The following is a 16,160-nucleotide window of genomic DNA, read 5'->3' on the forward strand; positions in this document are numbered from 1 at the left end:
CCTGACTTCCAAGCTTGGCTCTGCCACAGATCTGAATTGCAGCTCTCAGCAAATTGTTTCCTCCTTCTGCTCAGTGACTCACCCAAGTGGAGGAGATGCTGCTTACCTACATTTCTGCTTTGCCAGGTAACATGTTTGCATGTTATATTTTGCATACAGCCTAGTACAGCAACTGTAATTAAATCCTGGCAGAAGTCAATGGAGAGGCCAAATGATCCAGGGGTGCTGCTAATAGTAAAGCCAAAATTCACCCACCAGAGAAATAACTCGAGTGCTTCAGTGCACTCTAAAACAAGACTGACCTCCTTTCTGAAGGCCAGGTTTTACATCTCCACACTTGCTAGGCATTTCATCACTTCCTCCAGAGACCTTGGTTGAAGCAGTACCTTTGGCTCTCTTTCTTTTCCCTTTTCCTTTCCACTTTCTCAAATGTTCTTGGACTTTGTTTCTCCTTTGCACTTTGTTTTGCTATGTAGGCTAGCACTGCTTGAGGACAGAGGCAGCATGATGGTTTAAATAATAGTCTGATATAAATCATCAGTGGAGTATTTTCAATTATATCAAAGGGGAATACCTCGATAAAGCAACAAGTGCTGTTGCTATTAGCAAAAACACTTTGTGTTACTCTACATTTTCAAATGGTCTCTGCTCTATCAGCCAAGTTTGCTCAGTTTATTTATTCTGAAGATCTGAGTTGATGCAGTGTAAAGATTTCATGCAATTTGGTAAAACTTGAAGTGGGATCTACTGAAATATGGATACACTGCTTGCCATTTTTAAATATCTTTCACGGTATCTCTAGTTCCAGAGAAGTCAGGTTCTTTAAAGATGCCAGAAATGTCCAGTGCATCACAGAGTGTGCATGAAGAAGTCTCCCTCTTGTAATACTATCTGTGAGATTCTCAGAAACTGAGAGTGCTGGCCAAAATAACTCCAGAGGGACCAGAAGCAGGCCAAAACTAACATGGTTTTAAAATCTAGCTCTATATGCTTCCATGCAGCTTTTCTAGGAGCTGTTTCTTCAGTGAGCCTGCTGATGGGTTTTCTAAAACTGAAATAAAATGAGGGTCTGTTCCTCAAGTATTTGTCCATGCCACAGTCTGAAGTCACTTGCTAAGAGAGTGTGGGCAGCAGTGTATAACGTGTATAAATAGCAGCTAGGTCCTCTTCTGTCTCATGAGTAACTCGTGCCAGACTGCTGCATTCCTGGTGCGCGTGTTTGAGATGCAGAATGAGTTAGGTTAGAAGAAATTGCATGGAAACTGTCTGCATAGCTTTGAAAAATTATCCAAATCTAAAAAATATACTCTCACATAACTTTTGGTTACTTGCTGTGATGGAATCAGGCCTCTCGGTGACTCCCTGGTTTACTTTCCAGGGTGTCTGCCTTGGGGATAAGTGCTCAACTGATGTTACCTCTGCAGATACTTGGGAATTACACTGCCCACCCTCTTACACTTCACTTCTTCAGGAGGTGTGTAAGAGGCACTAGCAAACCAAAAATCTTTGCACAACACCAAAAGCTTTGCACAGGTAGCTTTTATCCCAGAGTTGCTTTACTCAGGGCTTAAGCACCAGGCTTCGCAGGCAGCGAGCAAAGCGAGGCATCTCCCGCTTCTGGAGATCAGCATGGCCTTGGGACTCCCTGGGAGTTCGCCTGAGCTGGATGAACCACGTTTTTCCCTTTTCGTTCACTGAGCCCCTCATTTGAGAGGCTACAGAGAAACCTTGACAGGAGTAAAAAGGAGTTGCTATTCCTTTCAGAACTTTATTCTTCCTCTGTTATCTCCTTGCATCGTCCCGGCCCCCTCCTACAGGGAATCCTGGCAGGTGGTTTGGTCCAGGGGGACCATGGCCCTGACAAACAATATTCTCCCTGCATGAGAACCATCCTCTTGATTAGGATTACTCAATTTCAATGGTATTGCACTGAACTGGTAGAATTAGACTTGTTACTTCCATGCTAGTGCTCTCTGAGGTTTTAGCCCATCAGGGAGGTGGAAAGAAGAGAAGGCACAAGTGTGTATGTTCAAAATGGAGGGGGCAGCTCATTAAAGTGAGATAAGAGACTGTAAACTGAGACATGAGATCATAAACTGTCATCATGTTGCATCTATTGCACTTTTCTGAGAAGTTCTTCTTTGTGGCACACCACTGTTTGTTTGATTGTAAGTATTAGCGGAGGACTCTTTATTATTTGGATGTTGAAAATTGGCAAAATCCTAGGTTCTTATAGTTTCTTTAACCAGCCAAAAAATAAGCTGTTATTTTCTTCTCCTTTCACTAGCCAGAAGCAAAATAAAATTTCATAGCTGCTTTAAAAGACCTTTATTCTATTAACCATGATATTTTTACATCTGTGAGAAAGCACAAAGTATCCAGAGCTGAGTTTTCTGGTAGACTTCCTAATGGGATTATAGAGAGAGTCAGGAGCGAAGCACCACTTGTGGCCCTCTGCTTTCTTATGGACAAACCATCACCTACTGGGTAGGGGCCCCAGTATCTCCTGGCAAACAAGTGACCATTAAGACCTGTAAATAACACCTGCTTCTGTTATTGTCTGTGAGGCTAGGCTAAATGTGGTCTAAAAGAATGAGCAACCTTTCAAATTTGGAAATAATAAAACGCAGTTGTCTGCGGAAGATCAGTACTATGAAATCTATGCGGGGCGCCCAAATACAATCTGGTATATTTGGGCAAGAGAGACTGGGAAGAGAAAGGAGGAAGGAACTTTGATGCAATAGGAAACTTCTGAATTTATCCGGGCAGGTCCTCTGGACAGCTCTAGGGCTGAGACCTTATATATAGTCTTTGCTATTCTTAGAGCATGCAGCAGAACAATGGCTCCATTTGAAGAAGCTCTTTTATAGCTTGCCAATATAAAGAAGGCTGTGCAAAATGATATGATCGTGTAATTGAACACTGTAAATAGATATTCTGACCCTGATGATAATTTTACATTAGCTCACTTTCCTGCCACATCTAAACTTTGTAGACTTAACAGAATGAGAGAGATCTGATTAATTTTTCTGGGTTTATAAAAGTTCTTCTTACTTATATGCAATTCATAAAATCACCGGAGTCAATGGAACAATGATGGAGCCTTCTTTCTATTCATCGAAGTAGAAGCTAGATTAACTTAATCCCTGCTATTGCTGGTTTGACCTTAATGTACAGTCATGAAATTAAGACCTGTGAATTCTGCGAAATCCAAACCTCAAATGCAAAGAAGGCCTTTTACTTTTTATAATGCTGCCACAGTTTCCCCTATTAATTAGGATTAATTGGGATTATTAAAATTGGTTCTGTGCAATGCAATAGAACTGGTGGTACAGGCTTGAGTCAGACAGATGTAGCACGCAACAGCATTTTGAATGGCTGCTGCCCAAACAGCAAGCTAATGTGACAACCACCACTGGCTGGTGCAAGCCACAAAGTGTCCCAGCTTGCATGACATCAAGGGGTCTGCTTTGTGCCTAGTACATTGTGGGAAATGAGCAATGTTTCACTGCAGAGATGGTTTTTTGTAGCTCCTTCCCTATCAGAGCCAGCTGTTGCTCCATGGAACAGCTTCTGCAAGGCTCTCAGCAGCAGTTGCCTCAGAGCAGGCATCTCACCCAGCTCCATTCCACTGCCATCCTGGGCAACGCTACACCAGCCTGAATCTGCACCCAGTCACACCCTGCAGTCACACCAACGCTTTCTGCTTTGCAGGCAGGCTTTCTTCTTTGCCATGGACCACATACAGCAGTGCATGGCAGGTGCAGAGAGGGAGCTGGTGGGGATGGAACAGGACCTTGCACCTGCTGCTGGCCTTGGGTAAAGGTTTCTGGGGAATAGCAGAAAGTGCATTCCCATTTAGGAAAAAGTTTGGATCGTCCCCTGAGCACCCTCGCCAAAGGTCCAGCCAGACCTGAGGCAGGCACATAGTAACCCTCTGGATCACTAGGATCCTCCTTGGGGAGGTTGCGATCCAGCACCATGAACTCACACCAGATGAATGTGCTGTGTCATGGGGCCATGACATTTTTCTTAAGGCCTCTACGTATTGCATTTCTCAGAGAGATATCAAGAATATTGAAGTAAAGCATATGCTTTTAAAGCATTACCATACAGTACTTTAAGTGCGTGGCACCTAGGAAATTACTGGAGGGACTAGCCTGCAGCCATTTTAGCTTGGCTGATTCTTCCATGCAGTGCCGTGTACCAGCTGTGGCTTCTGCTGAATTGTGCATTGTTTCCCTAAGCTGTGGGCAATGAAAGCCAGAGAACATGAAATCAAGATGCATGGCAAAGGTGTCGTGGTGGCAGAGAAGCAGCCTGCGTGCAGCAAGGAGTGATAAGTCACTCCTTCCTGCGGTGATCGCACTGGGTGGCTTCTGGAGAGAAAGCCTATTTTCCTGTGCTCAGTTTTGCTGTGGTGTTGGAATTCATAATAAATGTGGTGGTGGTTTCTCTTGTTTCTCTTATGATTTAAACCATGCTTTTCTGACATGGCAGATAGCAGCAGAAAATGTGTGCGTGGAGGGCTAAGCTGGGAATGGGAACCAGAAGTTGGAGCTGCCCGACTTCTGAGTGTCTGAAGTCTCAGCTGGAAGACTGCTTTGCGTTTGTTTGATTTGCATTGGTATACTGTTACATCATATATATGATACAATAGATTAAAAAAAGCCATGTGGCTCTTGTCAAGAAAAAGTGAACAACTATGCACTTCTAGTAATTATTACCATATGGCACTTGTGCTGTTTCTACATATATAGTTGAGTCACTTATATCCCACTGAAATGCTATTTTTTTTATCTGAGGGAACAGTTGAAACAACACGTTTATTGCTATAATAATACCTTTTTATTTTTTATTTTTTTTCATTTCAGCTCCTTACATCTGCTCAATAGCCACATCCTATATGCCCATAGAACCTCTGTGTGAGAAAGTGAGCTTCAAATGCCCATGCTTAAAGTAGTTTAACCAAGTTTTTAAGTAAATGGATTAAGCAAGTCATATTCCTTTTAAATTATTTTTAAACTGGTGGTGATAACACAAAGCAGAGGCAGGAACGGACTTCCATGTGCAGGGATTCGGCATAGCAAGTGGAACGAGTTGTTGTTTCACAGAGAGGTCTTACGTATCAAATCTTTTCTGAGTGAATTCACATAACACCAGAGTGTGAATGGTCATATTTAATCTTGTCAGTGGCATTTTCGATGCTGCACAGTTTGGACTAACCTGCTTTAAAGCTCTGCTCCTTTAACTCACGCTGTTATTGTCTGCTACAGTTGTTGACTCAGTAGATTTTCTGATGTGGTCTGGGAATGAGTTCTTTTGGACTTTCACATTATCATATTACAATATACACCACACATTATTTATACTGGGGGTTAATTACATCATCTGAATGGAATTCATTTTCCATTGTATCTTCAAGTTGTATTTTAAAATATGATTTTCTCTTATGGAAATGCAGAATAAAAATACATTGATTCTTACAGAAATGAGCTCTGCATCATGATTTTTGATATATGTTTGGCTTTAAGCAAACACATTCAATTGTAATAATTAACTGGGAATTGTTATTACAGGATGAAATACATCACTTCTGAACTGTAATGGAATATGGAATCTATCCAGCTAAATGTAGCAGATAAATAAAATAAATAACAGTAAGCCTTCTCCAAGGGACAGAGTTGCTAAGTAAAACTTATCCATGTTTAGAGTAATCTTAACTCTTCTCTTCTCTCAGGCATTTCTATTTATTTTTAAAATAAAATCTGAAAAAATTTACTGTGACCAGGAACTGAAATATGTAACCTCATTCATGTGAAAAACAAGTGGAAGACAGCATGTCATTGTGCGAATACTTATTTTTTGTTTGGCTGTCAACACATAAATGTGAAAATAAAATGGAGGGATTAACTAAAAAAAAAAACATTTTTTGTCATGGTTTATTGGTGAATTTAAAACCCTAAAGTTCATTTTGGGTCAAACAAACATTTCGTTTTCTCCCTGAAACAAAGCACCTCATTGAGTGGTGGGAGAAGCCAAAGCAATGAGGAGCTGGATTCACAAAATGGAGGAGGTGAGTCCTTCCCTTCCCTCCCTGTGCTGCTGTCACCCTGCGGGGGTGAGGTGACGGCGCGTTGTAGGATGTGGATGGCTCTGCCTCACTCACCTCATTTAACTGGGCTGCTCCGAGCCAGCATCCCCCTTCTCCTGGAAGCATGCGCTTACCGCGGCTGTCCTCATCCTCCAAGGGTGGTCTCTCACCCTGGTGTGCTTGGTCCCTTTTTATGAGGGGAGAAGACCCCATGACACCTTCTGCCTGGGAGTGTGCCCCAAGGTGGACCCTCCTGCCGCTGCCTTCATGCCCTTGCATGCAGAGCCCAGCTACCTCGCTGCTCTGTCTTGTTTTTCTGGAGCTGTTTGGTGCACCTGGTTGGACTTAGGTTTTAAAATTTAGGTATTAGGTTTTAAAAAATTAGGTTTTGATTGATGAAGAACTAGGTTTTTGAGCATGTGTGAGAAACTCTCAGGCGTGACTGAAGCTCAGCTTCCACACTTCCTTTTCTCCCTTTGAAAGCAAATTGCTCTGAAAATGCTTTGGATATTAAAAATAAGAGAGCTGTTTTCCTCCTCTTCATCCCAAATGAAAAACAACACGGGAACTTTATTTTTTCCTCCCATCTTATAAATAAAACAATCCCTTCCCTCAGATGGCCTTGCAGGAGAGTCCTGTCTGTGCTGCACAATGGCAGAAGGAGGCCTCTGAAGTAGTGCCAGCCCGGCTTGCTTTGAAACTGGAGGCAGCTGGGCCATGTCGGCCCAGGAGAGCTTTCCTGAGCGGTGGGGCACTGGGTTGAGAAGTCCTCCTTGATGTTCCTCCTGTTCTGATGCCTGCAGCATGAGAAATGTTAGCCTTTTTCTCCTGCCTCACTGCTTCACTTTGTGGGCTCGGTGTGGTTCCAGCTGCAGGCCGGTCACAGGCCGTGGCCCTGAGACATAGGAGTGTTGCTGCAAACCACAGCTGATAATGGTCTTCAAAATCCATTTGTAAAGATGATGTTTAATGCTTTCTGGTCACTTAATTATAGGTATGAAAGCATGATGAAACTTCATAGCGAGGGAGTGAGTCCATCCTTACCTGCTGACCTTCAGCTGTGCTTTCTGAAGCGTCCACGTTGGTGCACACATGCTTGAGAGTGCCCTGTTTTGCATTTTCACTTGGCAGTAGTGGCCAAGAGGTCTTGCAGAGGGAAGATAATTATTTTCCACCGCCTTTGTGTTTTTCCTCACAAAAATCTGGACTGAACTGGAAACCAGTTAAACAAATCCGTTTGATCAGCTTTGTAAAGCTTTCCTGGTTGGCTCCCTGTTGTGCTGTTGAAAACTGGGGGAAGCCAGAGGAAGGATTTGTCAAGATGAAAAAAACCCAAGCCACCAAGTGCACATGTGTGTATGTGTGTGTCTGTGCACATAGAACAAAGGAAAAGGGGGAATTATGAAACTGTTAATTTGCTAATAATGAACAGAGAGTTGCCAAGGCCTAATTTTCATTCATGTGCTGTGTTTAGTTGCAAAGCATAGACGATCCAAAGCAGGGGCTTGGAAAGGTTCTCCCCATCTGTGTTTCCTCTGGAGGCACTAGGGCTGGCGTGGCACTTCCAACCCCATCGGATACAGCACATCAAACTGTCATTAAAAAATTCACCCCAGGCCTACTAATATGCAAGAGCTGATTCAATATGAGCAACCAGAAATGCAAGACACAGAAAGGAACAGAAAACAAAAGTGTGCTTTGGGTCAAATAGAAAGTCGATGAGTGAGAGGATTTTAATTTAATACAGAAAGACTGAATGCTGCTCAGTAAGACACACATTTGCTCCTTCTGCCAGTCTGTCTAGAGGTGCTTTCTACCATTCAAACAGGAAATATTGCATTAGTCTGGGGGCCCAAATCATTGTTATTTTTCTCTGTGCCTGAGACTTCCTTGACTCCTTATACACTGGAGCATCAGCAAACCCCTTCTGGACTGGGGTTACTGTGGGCTAGGAAAGTGTTCAACATACTCCAAAGCAGTAAAAGCTATCTTTTGGGTCTGCTCTTTGTTTTAATCTAGGAATGAGGGGGAAGTTCATGGAGAGCTACCAAACCATTACAGGTGGTTGCAAATATTTAGCTCTGCTTTTTTTTTTTTTTTTTTTTTTTTTTAATAATAAGCAAAAATTTAACATTTAAAAAAAAAAAAAGGTTCTAAGATCTAGCTGACTCCCTAGAGCCATTCAAAAGTTACTGACAAGATCAGTCTGGGATGTGGGATTCACTCCATGAAAACAACCTTTTCCCTTCTTCCAGGGCAGAAATTCCCTGCAGGTGCCAGTCACCACTGTGGCCCCGTCTGTATCAGCCAAAACTGAGGGGAAGCACTCTAGCTAAAACAAACACCTGCTTGTGAGGGGTCTTTCTTCTGGTAAGTTATAAGGACTTAAAGGTTCTTTTTTAACTTTGGAGATGGGATCATATCTGTTGAGCAGTGAGAGCACTGGGGTGGGAGGTTTCTTTACCTCGTTGGCGTGGGTGCGCAGGGAGTGCTCATTTGTGGTTCGTTTGGTGCAATGCTGATGGTTAACGAGGTTACTGTCCTCCCAGGTTCCTGCTAAAGGATGTCCTGCCCCCTCCCTCTCTTTGGCTGGTGCTGCCAAAACCTGTCTGGGTGATTCAGCTGCTCCTCTCATGGTGAGGTTGGTGAGGTCCTCCTCAGCCAGCTTCTTGGTTCGGATTCCTCCAGGCCCAAAACTTGAGCCTAATGTGCTTGGCTGGACATAAATCAAAGGAGAACTGGAAAAAACAAAAAAGTTGTTTGTGTTTTAGAGATATCATATCATTCAGACTTCAAAATACAAATTCTGTTTAAAGTTTTTTTCCCTCCCCTGTGGTTTGGGCTCATTAGCTGCTAGACTTCCTTAGTCTCAGATACCGTTTTAGTATAGATTAAGGAGGAGACGGGATCTTTGTTTGTGTTATACATACATCTAGATTGCGCAATGATTGCCAGTGTATTTTTCTTCTTCCAGCTGTTTGTCAGCTTGGTATGAACACTTCATTGTTGTAAAGCCACCTGTACAATGGCAAAGTACCAGCTGAATCCGTCTGTGGTGCAAAGAGGAAATGAAGAGACTTCGATCCTCTCAGCAGAGCCCCTTATCACCCCATGATGGTGACCTGGATTAGCTTTTGCTATCACCTCCAATATGAAAAATGACCAAGCTTTTTATCTACCACAATATTGCTCCAACAAGGCTATCCTGAGATGGTGTGAAAATGAGCTGCATTGACTTCTTCCTGCTCTTCGCTGTGCAAGACTGGGGTGCCACATGCCGCAGGGTGCTGTAACACTGTGTGAGCTCCTGGTGGTCTCCTGGCCAGGACTCTCAGCCCTGCCCCATGCATCCTTGCTAGGGCTCAGCCTGTGTCGTCTCCTTGGCCACTGACACAAAGAGCAGCACTGCTGGCAGTGATGTGTGCTGTGAGGTCCCCTGAAAGTACTGTAGGGAATAATTCCCCAGGGTGGGCAGTAGTAAACAAGTGTTTTATTTATTTATTTATTTATTTATTTATTTATTTTGTTTTTTTGTTTCTTTTGTTTTGTTTTGTTTTTCTCCCTTTCTGGAGATGCCTGGATTTCCTTACCTCCTGGGCTGTTGATGGAGATCACCATAAGGATGGTTGTGTGTCCATAGCCTCAAGGTCTGGCGAGAGTGCTAGTATTCCCCCAAAGCCGTGGCTCTGTTTCCTGCTTCTGTCACCAGTTTTCCCAGTCTCTCCTGTTCTGGCATTGATGCTTACATGACCAGATGTGTTGATCACCCTTCTTTCTGCTGGGCTAGGTAACCAGCCAAAAGAAAACTGATCATGAGGCTGCAGCTCCTGGCTGCCTCTTCCCTCCTCATCCTCAGGGTGATGGATCGTCAGAAAACTAACAGAACCACAACACCAAAACCACAGTGATTTTAATTTACTTAGGGTTCCGCTCTCCCATGTTTGCATGCCAGATGAGTAACAGAGCCAGTATAAGAGATGGGACAGGGACTTTCACTTCTGGCATCAGCTCAGCCATACTTGGCTCAACTCTGTGAAGAAGCTGAAGCCCCAGCCTCTAGCAGGCTCTGGCTGTCATTTAATATCATGTGGTATGTTAGGGATTTGGCTCATATTTGCCTGACAAGCAGCTACAAGGGGTTAAAACATGCTTCTCCCTCAGGCATACATCTGAGTTCCTTTGCCGAAGTGATCAGGGTGCCAGGCTTTTTTTTTTTTTTTTTTTTTTTTTTTTTTTTTTTTCCGGGCTGGTATCAGCCTTCAGCCCCTGGGTGATGGCCTCTGGCAGCAGGCAGCACGGAAGGCTGAGGGCACTTTTCCAGGCATCGTGGCTGGTTTTGCAGGAGCCTGTCTCTCCAGCCCCTTCTACATAACGGGGCTCTCTCTGGCAGTATGCTGGAAGGATCCTGTGCTGCATTTGAGAGGAGGTGGCTAGCTGCTCTATAAAGTAATATTTTTTTTTACTGAAGTGTAATGTGAATGGATTGTAAGTAATGCACATGGTTCCCTTCTAGGCTCACCATGCAAGAATAGTTTTTGTGTGTGCGTGCGTGCGCTTTACCTCTTCTGCCGCCTCCCCAGCAGCCATTTCTTCTCCAAACAGTAACAATTCAGTTCCTCTAGTTTCTCATTCTAGCTGAGCCCTTTGATCAATCTAATATTTCTCTGAACCTTTTCCAAAGTTTCTCTAGACTTTCCACCTTGCAGGAGCCTCACAGAAAAATGTAAACCTTTTTAGGCAGAATATTTCTTGTTCTTCTGCTCTTCTGTTTTTTTTTTTTTTTTTTTTAATTATTTTTTTATTTTTAATGAATGCTCGCAACACTTTATATAAAACCTAGGCTGATGTGGTGTAGGAATTTCTTGCATATTTCTGCTCATTCCTGGAGTAGGGCCCAACCAAAGGCCCACTCAAATCTTTGGTGGGCTTAGAGCAATAACCTCTGTCTGAAAACTTACGATATTCCTTACTCTGGATGGCTGCTGTATCTCAGGCTTTCCCTTCTTCAGACATACACTCTCCTTCCTTACTCCTCTTGTCAGCTGTGAATGACACAGATGGGGACATTTTGACTGCAGGAGCTGTGCAGCAGCTCTGTGAGTCCAGAAAGAAAAGCAGAGGTGCTGCAGCTGCTGGCCAGCCTCTGCTCCTGCCTGTGTCTGCTCGTGTTCTGGGCCTCAGTAGCTACCCCGCTGTTGGATGTCAGTTTTACAGTTGTTCTCAGACTTAGTTCTGTTGCAAAAAAATGTGCAGGAAGAATTTGTTAGACTCTGCTGAAACACACCTGCTGTATTACTGCTTCACTGCCTTCTCCTTCACTCTCTTCTCAGTGTAGCATGACTGTGGATTCATATAGCTGTGCAATGCAAAACACACTAGATTTAAAAACAAAACAAAACACAAAAAGCCTGAACTGAAATTGCCCCTTTAAAGCTGCAGCACGAAGTCTGGCCGTGATCCAGGCTGGAGGCTTTCCTTGGAACTGCTCTGTAGGACAGATTCCTGCAAGAACCCAATCAGCTGGGCTTTGCCAGGCAGCTAAGCCCACTGCAGTCCAGCAGAGGATCTGCTTGTTCCCCTCCTACAGGCTTCTCTGGGGCTGCTTGTCTATAAGGGGGAGTAAAGGGGGATGGGAGGACAGAAATGTAGCTGTGGTTTTAAATAATCCTGCTTCTTGAAGGATTTAAGCCATGTAGGTGAAATAGTTCAAGCTTTCTTTATGGAAAATGATTATCTTTGTTTCACATGTTCTTTCTGCTGTGCCTCATTAAAAGATTGTTTCATTGTTGGACTGTGCTGAACTCTTAGTGGGAAAATTATTGCTCTTTGTTTTCCAGCCTGATCTGGTTGCCTTTAGAGCAAAAAGAAATCTGTTACGTTCAGTGGGTATAAGTGGGGAGGTGAGAACAAGTGTTGCAAAACTCAGTGCGTGCTCTGAGCGAGCAGAACTGAAGACTGAGGTCCCTTATGTGAGCCACGGTATAATTGAGGGCAAAAAGCACATAAACAGAGTTTATTCATTTCTAATTTGGGCAGTGAATAGTCTACCCACTTCTTACTGTCTGGCTTGGAATGACAAACAGGTGAGCCTGTCCACTTTGTTTTCTACCGGGACACGGCTGGTTTGCAGGGCCTCCTCAAAACTGGCGCATATTTGTGCTGCTCCTCGCAGCAAGCGCTATTTAGGGGCATATATGCACTGCTGCTATTTAAAGCATCCGTGCCAAGTCAGTGTTTGAAACCCTGCCTCTGACCTGGTTGGCAGGATTGGCAGTGCGGAACGTATGGATCAACGTCTCCTCGCTCTGAGCTGACTCACAGGCCAGGTCTCTGAGGCAAGAGTTAACTCAGGGCACGCTCTCATCCCAAACATCTCAATCCTGCTTAATTTCAATGAATCTGTCATTGCATTTTGCTAACAAGGATGAAGTGATCTCAAATGTTAGTGTAATCTCTGCTTTTATTTATTTATTTATTTATTTTCTGCTGGGGATGAAACACTTCTTTCTGCTGGTTAGAAAGCCCAGCCAAAGCTCATCCATATTTCTGATGCTGGATGCTGTCCATGAGCAGATTGTGATTTAGTTCTGTATGACATAGAGGTTTTTTTTTTTTTTTTTTTTTTTTTTTAAGGACATAGTTTATATAATTGCACATGCTAGTTCTTTAAAAGCCCATCGACAGAGCTCTTTCTTCATAGTACTCGAATGAGAACACAGTGTTTTCTGTATTGTTTGGAATAGCCTGGGAAACAATGCCTCCCAGTGTGAACAGATCTCCTTCACTGCGCTGGCAAACTCATCTCAGAGGAATGTGGTTATCGACTAACCCATGATTTCTGATAGCAATAGCTAAAAAGAGTGGAAAAGTACTCGGCTGCCTGCAGCCCAATAGCATAGCAGCTCAGTGACGTGCATGATAAAGTTGCTTCTATTTAAAATGACCATAAATCCCCTTGGCCTAATGCAGCATCCTGGCTGGCCAGCAATGGTAACACAGCTGTGGGCGAAGGTCTCCAGAGGTGTAAACTGGTGCAAACTGGTGCAGTTCTGCTAGTGTCGGTGAAGCAGCCCCTTCCATACCCGCTGAATATTTGGTCCTGCCATACTTTACAGCAGTGTCGCTTGCAAAGCGCATACCCTGAGTTAATGCTTGCACTTGTGGGAAAACGTTTGGATGGAAAATGTAATCATCCATTGTTACTGAGAGTGTCTGGATTCAATGACTGAAAGTTGGCATCAGTTTGCAAAATATAAAATAGGGAACACGAGAAAAAATACACTTGCAGAGAGATTATTATTATTATTTTTTCCCCTGGGTGAAGATTGGGAAGAGAACAGGTTTTGTGCCATTTCTCCAATGAGAGGAAGAGAGCCAAGGGATTTCAGTTCTTGGAATACTACAAAGGTCACTGACATTTGTCCTTGCCTCAACTTGGAAGCTGCCCAGATTTTGGGAGTGAGCTACTACTTCCACTCAATGTCCTGTGTGGACAGTGTTCTGGTAAATTTCTGGGGGCGGAAGAGCTGCAGAAAGGGGGCTCTGAGGGGTTGCTCCCTCCCATGCCACGAGCTCTGGCTCACAGGGAGCTGCTGGCTGGTCAGTGGTGGATTTAGGAGTGGGCTATGATGAGGATGGAGGCTGTTTGTTTCCACTGAGTGGTGAATCAGGAGCACAGTACACTGATCTGATTTCCCTTTCCTGATTTTCCCTTTCCTCCCAGTGCAAAAGAGACATGGACATACTGGAGAGAGTCCAGGGAAGGGCCATGAAGATGATGAAGTGACTGTAGCTCCTCTCCCATGAGGGCTGGGAGAGCTGGGGCTGCTCAGCCTGCAGGAGAGGAGGCCAAGGGGGGATCTCATCAATGTCCATAAATACCTAAAGGGACAGTGCAAAGAGAACAGCGCTAGGACCTTTTCTGTGGTGCCCAGTGTCAGGACAAGAGGCAACGTGCACAAACTGGAGCACAGGAGGCTCCCCCTGAGCACCAGGCAGCACTTCTATGCTGGGCAAGTGTCTGAGCACTGGCACCAGCTGCCCAGAGAGACTGTGGGGTCTCCTCCTTGGGGATCTTCAAAAGCCACCTGGACATGGCCCTAGGCAGCCTGCTGCAGGTGGGATCTTGAGGGCCTGCCAGCCTCAGCTGTCCTGGGGTTCTCGGTCTCTGCTTCCCCAGGATGAGCTGGGGCTTCCTCCCTCCAGCAGATGCTGAAGGCTGAGCTCTCCAGGCTTTGTCAGCCAGACAGACTTTGCAGGCAGAGAGAACATGGCAGGAACATGCTGTTGGAGGAGCACCTGATGATGTTTTCACCGTTCTTCCTGGATTTCAGAGTGGTGTTTGTGAGGAATACCGGAAGAAGTGGAAAGCTCTGTAAACCTGAAGGAAAGCACTTACTGCCCTGGTCTTTGTTGGAGTGATTGACCCAGCTGGGGCTGGCAGTCCTCTGTGTTGCACAGCTGAAGCCAAGAGATGCTGCTAGAACACCCAGCACCCCCAAATCCCTTGGGCCTGCCTTGTGCGGCTGGTGCCTGCATGAACACCGCCATTTGGAGCACGGCCTTGGTGCCTGCCTTCAGCACTCTCATTTGTTTGGCTTTTACATAAATGGCTTTCGCAAGAAACATTTTAACCAGCAGAAAGGCCAACAAAAGGCAAACTGGCACCAACACCACAGCTGTGTATTTCATCAGGAAGACTGCCCAGGTCTGGCACCGCCCTGGGGCCCCCTCTTCCTCCGGCCGCTGTCACCACTCCCTCGGGTTTGAGCATGGCAATCTCACACGCCGCGTGTGTCGGGGGGACATTCAGCTCCCTCGTATCAACGTAAACGTGGATTCCTGGGTTGCAGGCTAAAGTGCAAGTTTCGGAAGCTTTTTGTTTCAAAACAAAAGGTTTTGAGTTCCTCTTTCTGAGGCGAGGCGTGCGCACAATGCAATTGCTGGGAGCAGCCACACCACGGCACCAGCAGTGAAAACGGGCCCGCAGCCAGAACCCAGAGCTCGTGTCAAAACACGCTACAATAGCACATTTTACTACAGCGCAGGAATGTTAATGCGATACAATTAAATGTTATGTTGCAAGGAAATTACAAGTCCCGAACCATTGCAGTATGGACGTGTGACCCTGGGGAGGCTCGTTCTCCCCGCGCCGTGTTTATAGCCGTGCCAACCCGCCTTTCCCACAGCTCCCCTTTGCCATCGCCCTGCAAAACACAACCCTCGCTCCCAGCCCGTCCGGGCTGCCTCTGGCACCCCGCGTCTTGCACAAGGGGGCCAGGGGCCAGCTGACCCCGCTGCTTTGGGGAACTGCCAGCTCTTTTCATAAGGAGACAACCCCAGAAAGTGCTCTGTGGGGGGCACCTATTGGAGAGGGCCTCCCCAGCAGCCTGTGCCTCAGCTGTGGAGGGAGCCGTGGGGCCTGTGCTCCCCCGGCCTTGCTATGGCTCCCAGGGGACGGTGCTGTGAGCAGGGCCGGGATTGCCTTCTCCCCATTAGGCAAGGCCTCATCCCCCTGGCCCCATCCTACCCCTGGGCCCAGGGGGACTTCCCAGAGAGGGGCTGCTGACAGAGGCATGCTCCCACGCGAAGGCAGAAATAGCGGCGCCTAATTGCATTTCTCACGTGGGATGGGTGTCTCAGGTGTTGTGTCACTGACTGAGCGGTGCTGAGCGAGGGGAAGACACCTTAATTACCACGTGTCATTGCTGCAGAACATCACAATGTCTTTAACAGTTGAAACTGCTTTCCTAGATCCTGCAGACAGGGAGAGAGCCATTGCATGGGGAAGTGATGGATTTGCAAGTCAAAGCCTTAGATTAGTCATTACTTGTCTCACTTTGCTCGTTCTGAGTTACAGGACCAAAACAGACTACGTCATGAAGAACTTTTAAGCAAGTCATTAATGTTTTTGCACTTTGGAGGCTGGCAGGCCTGCAGGATTTTGGTTTCTTTATATGGTTCTGTTCATCACTTCTGCAAAACACCTTGTTTAATCTTACTCTGCAGGGCAGAGGAGGAGAGAGGAGAGGAGAGGAGAGGAGAGGAGAGGAGAGGAGAGGAGAGG

This window comes from Oxyura jamaicensis, chromosome 1 (genome assembly GCF_011077185.1).
Source record: "Oxyura jamaicensis isolate SHBP4307 breed ruddy duck chromosome 1, BPBGC_Ojam_1.0, whole genome shotgun sequence".
NCBI lineage: Eukaryota > Metazoa > Chordata > Aves > Anseriformes > Anatidae > Oxyura > Oxyura jamaicensis.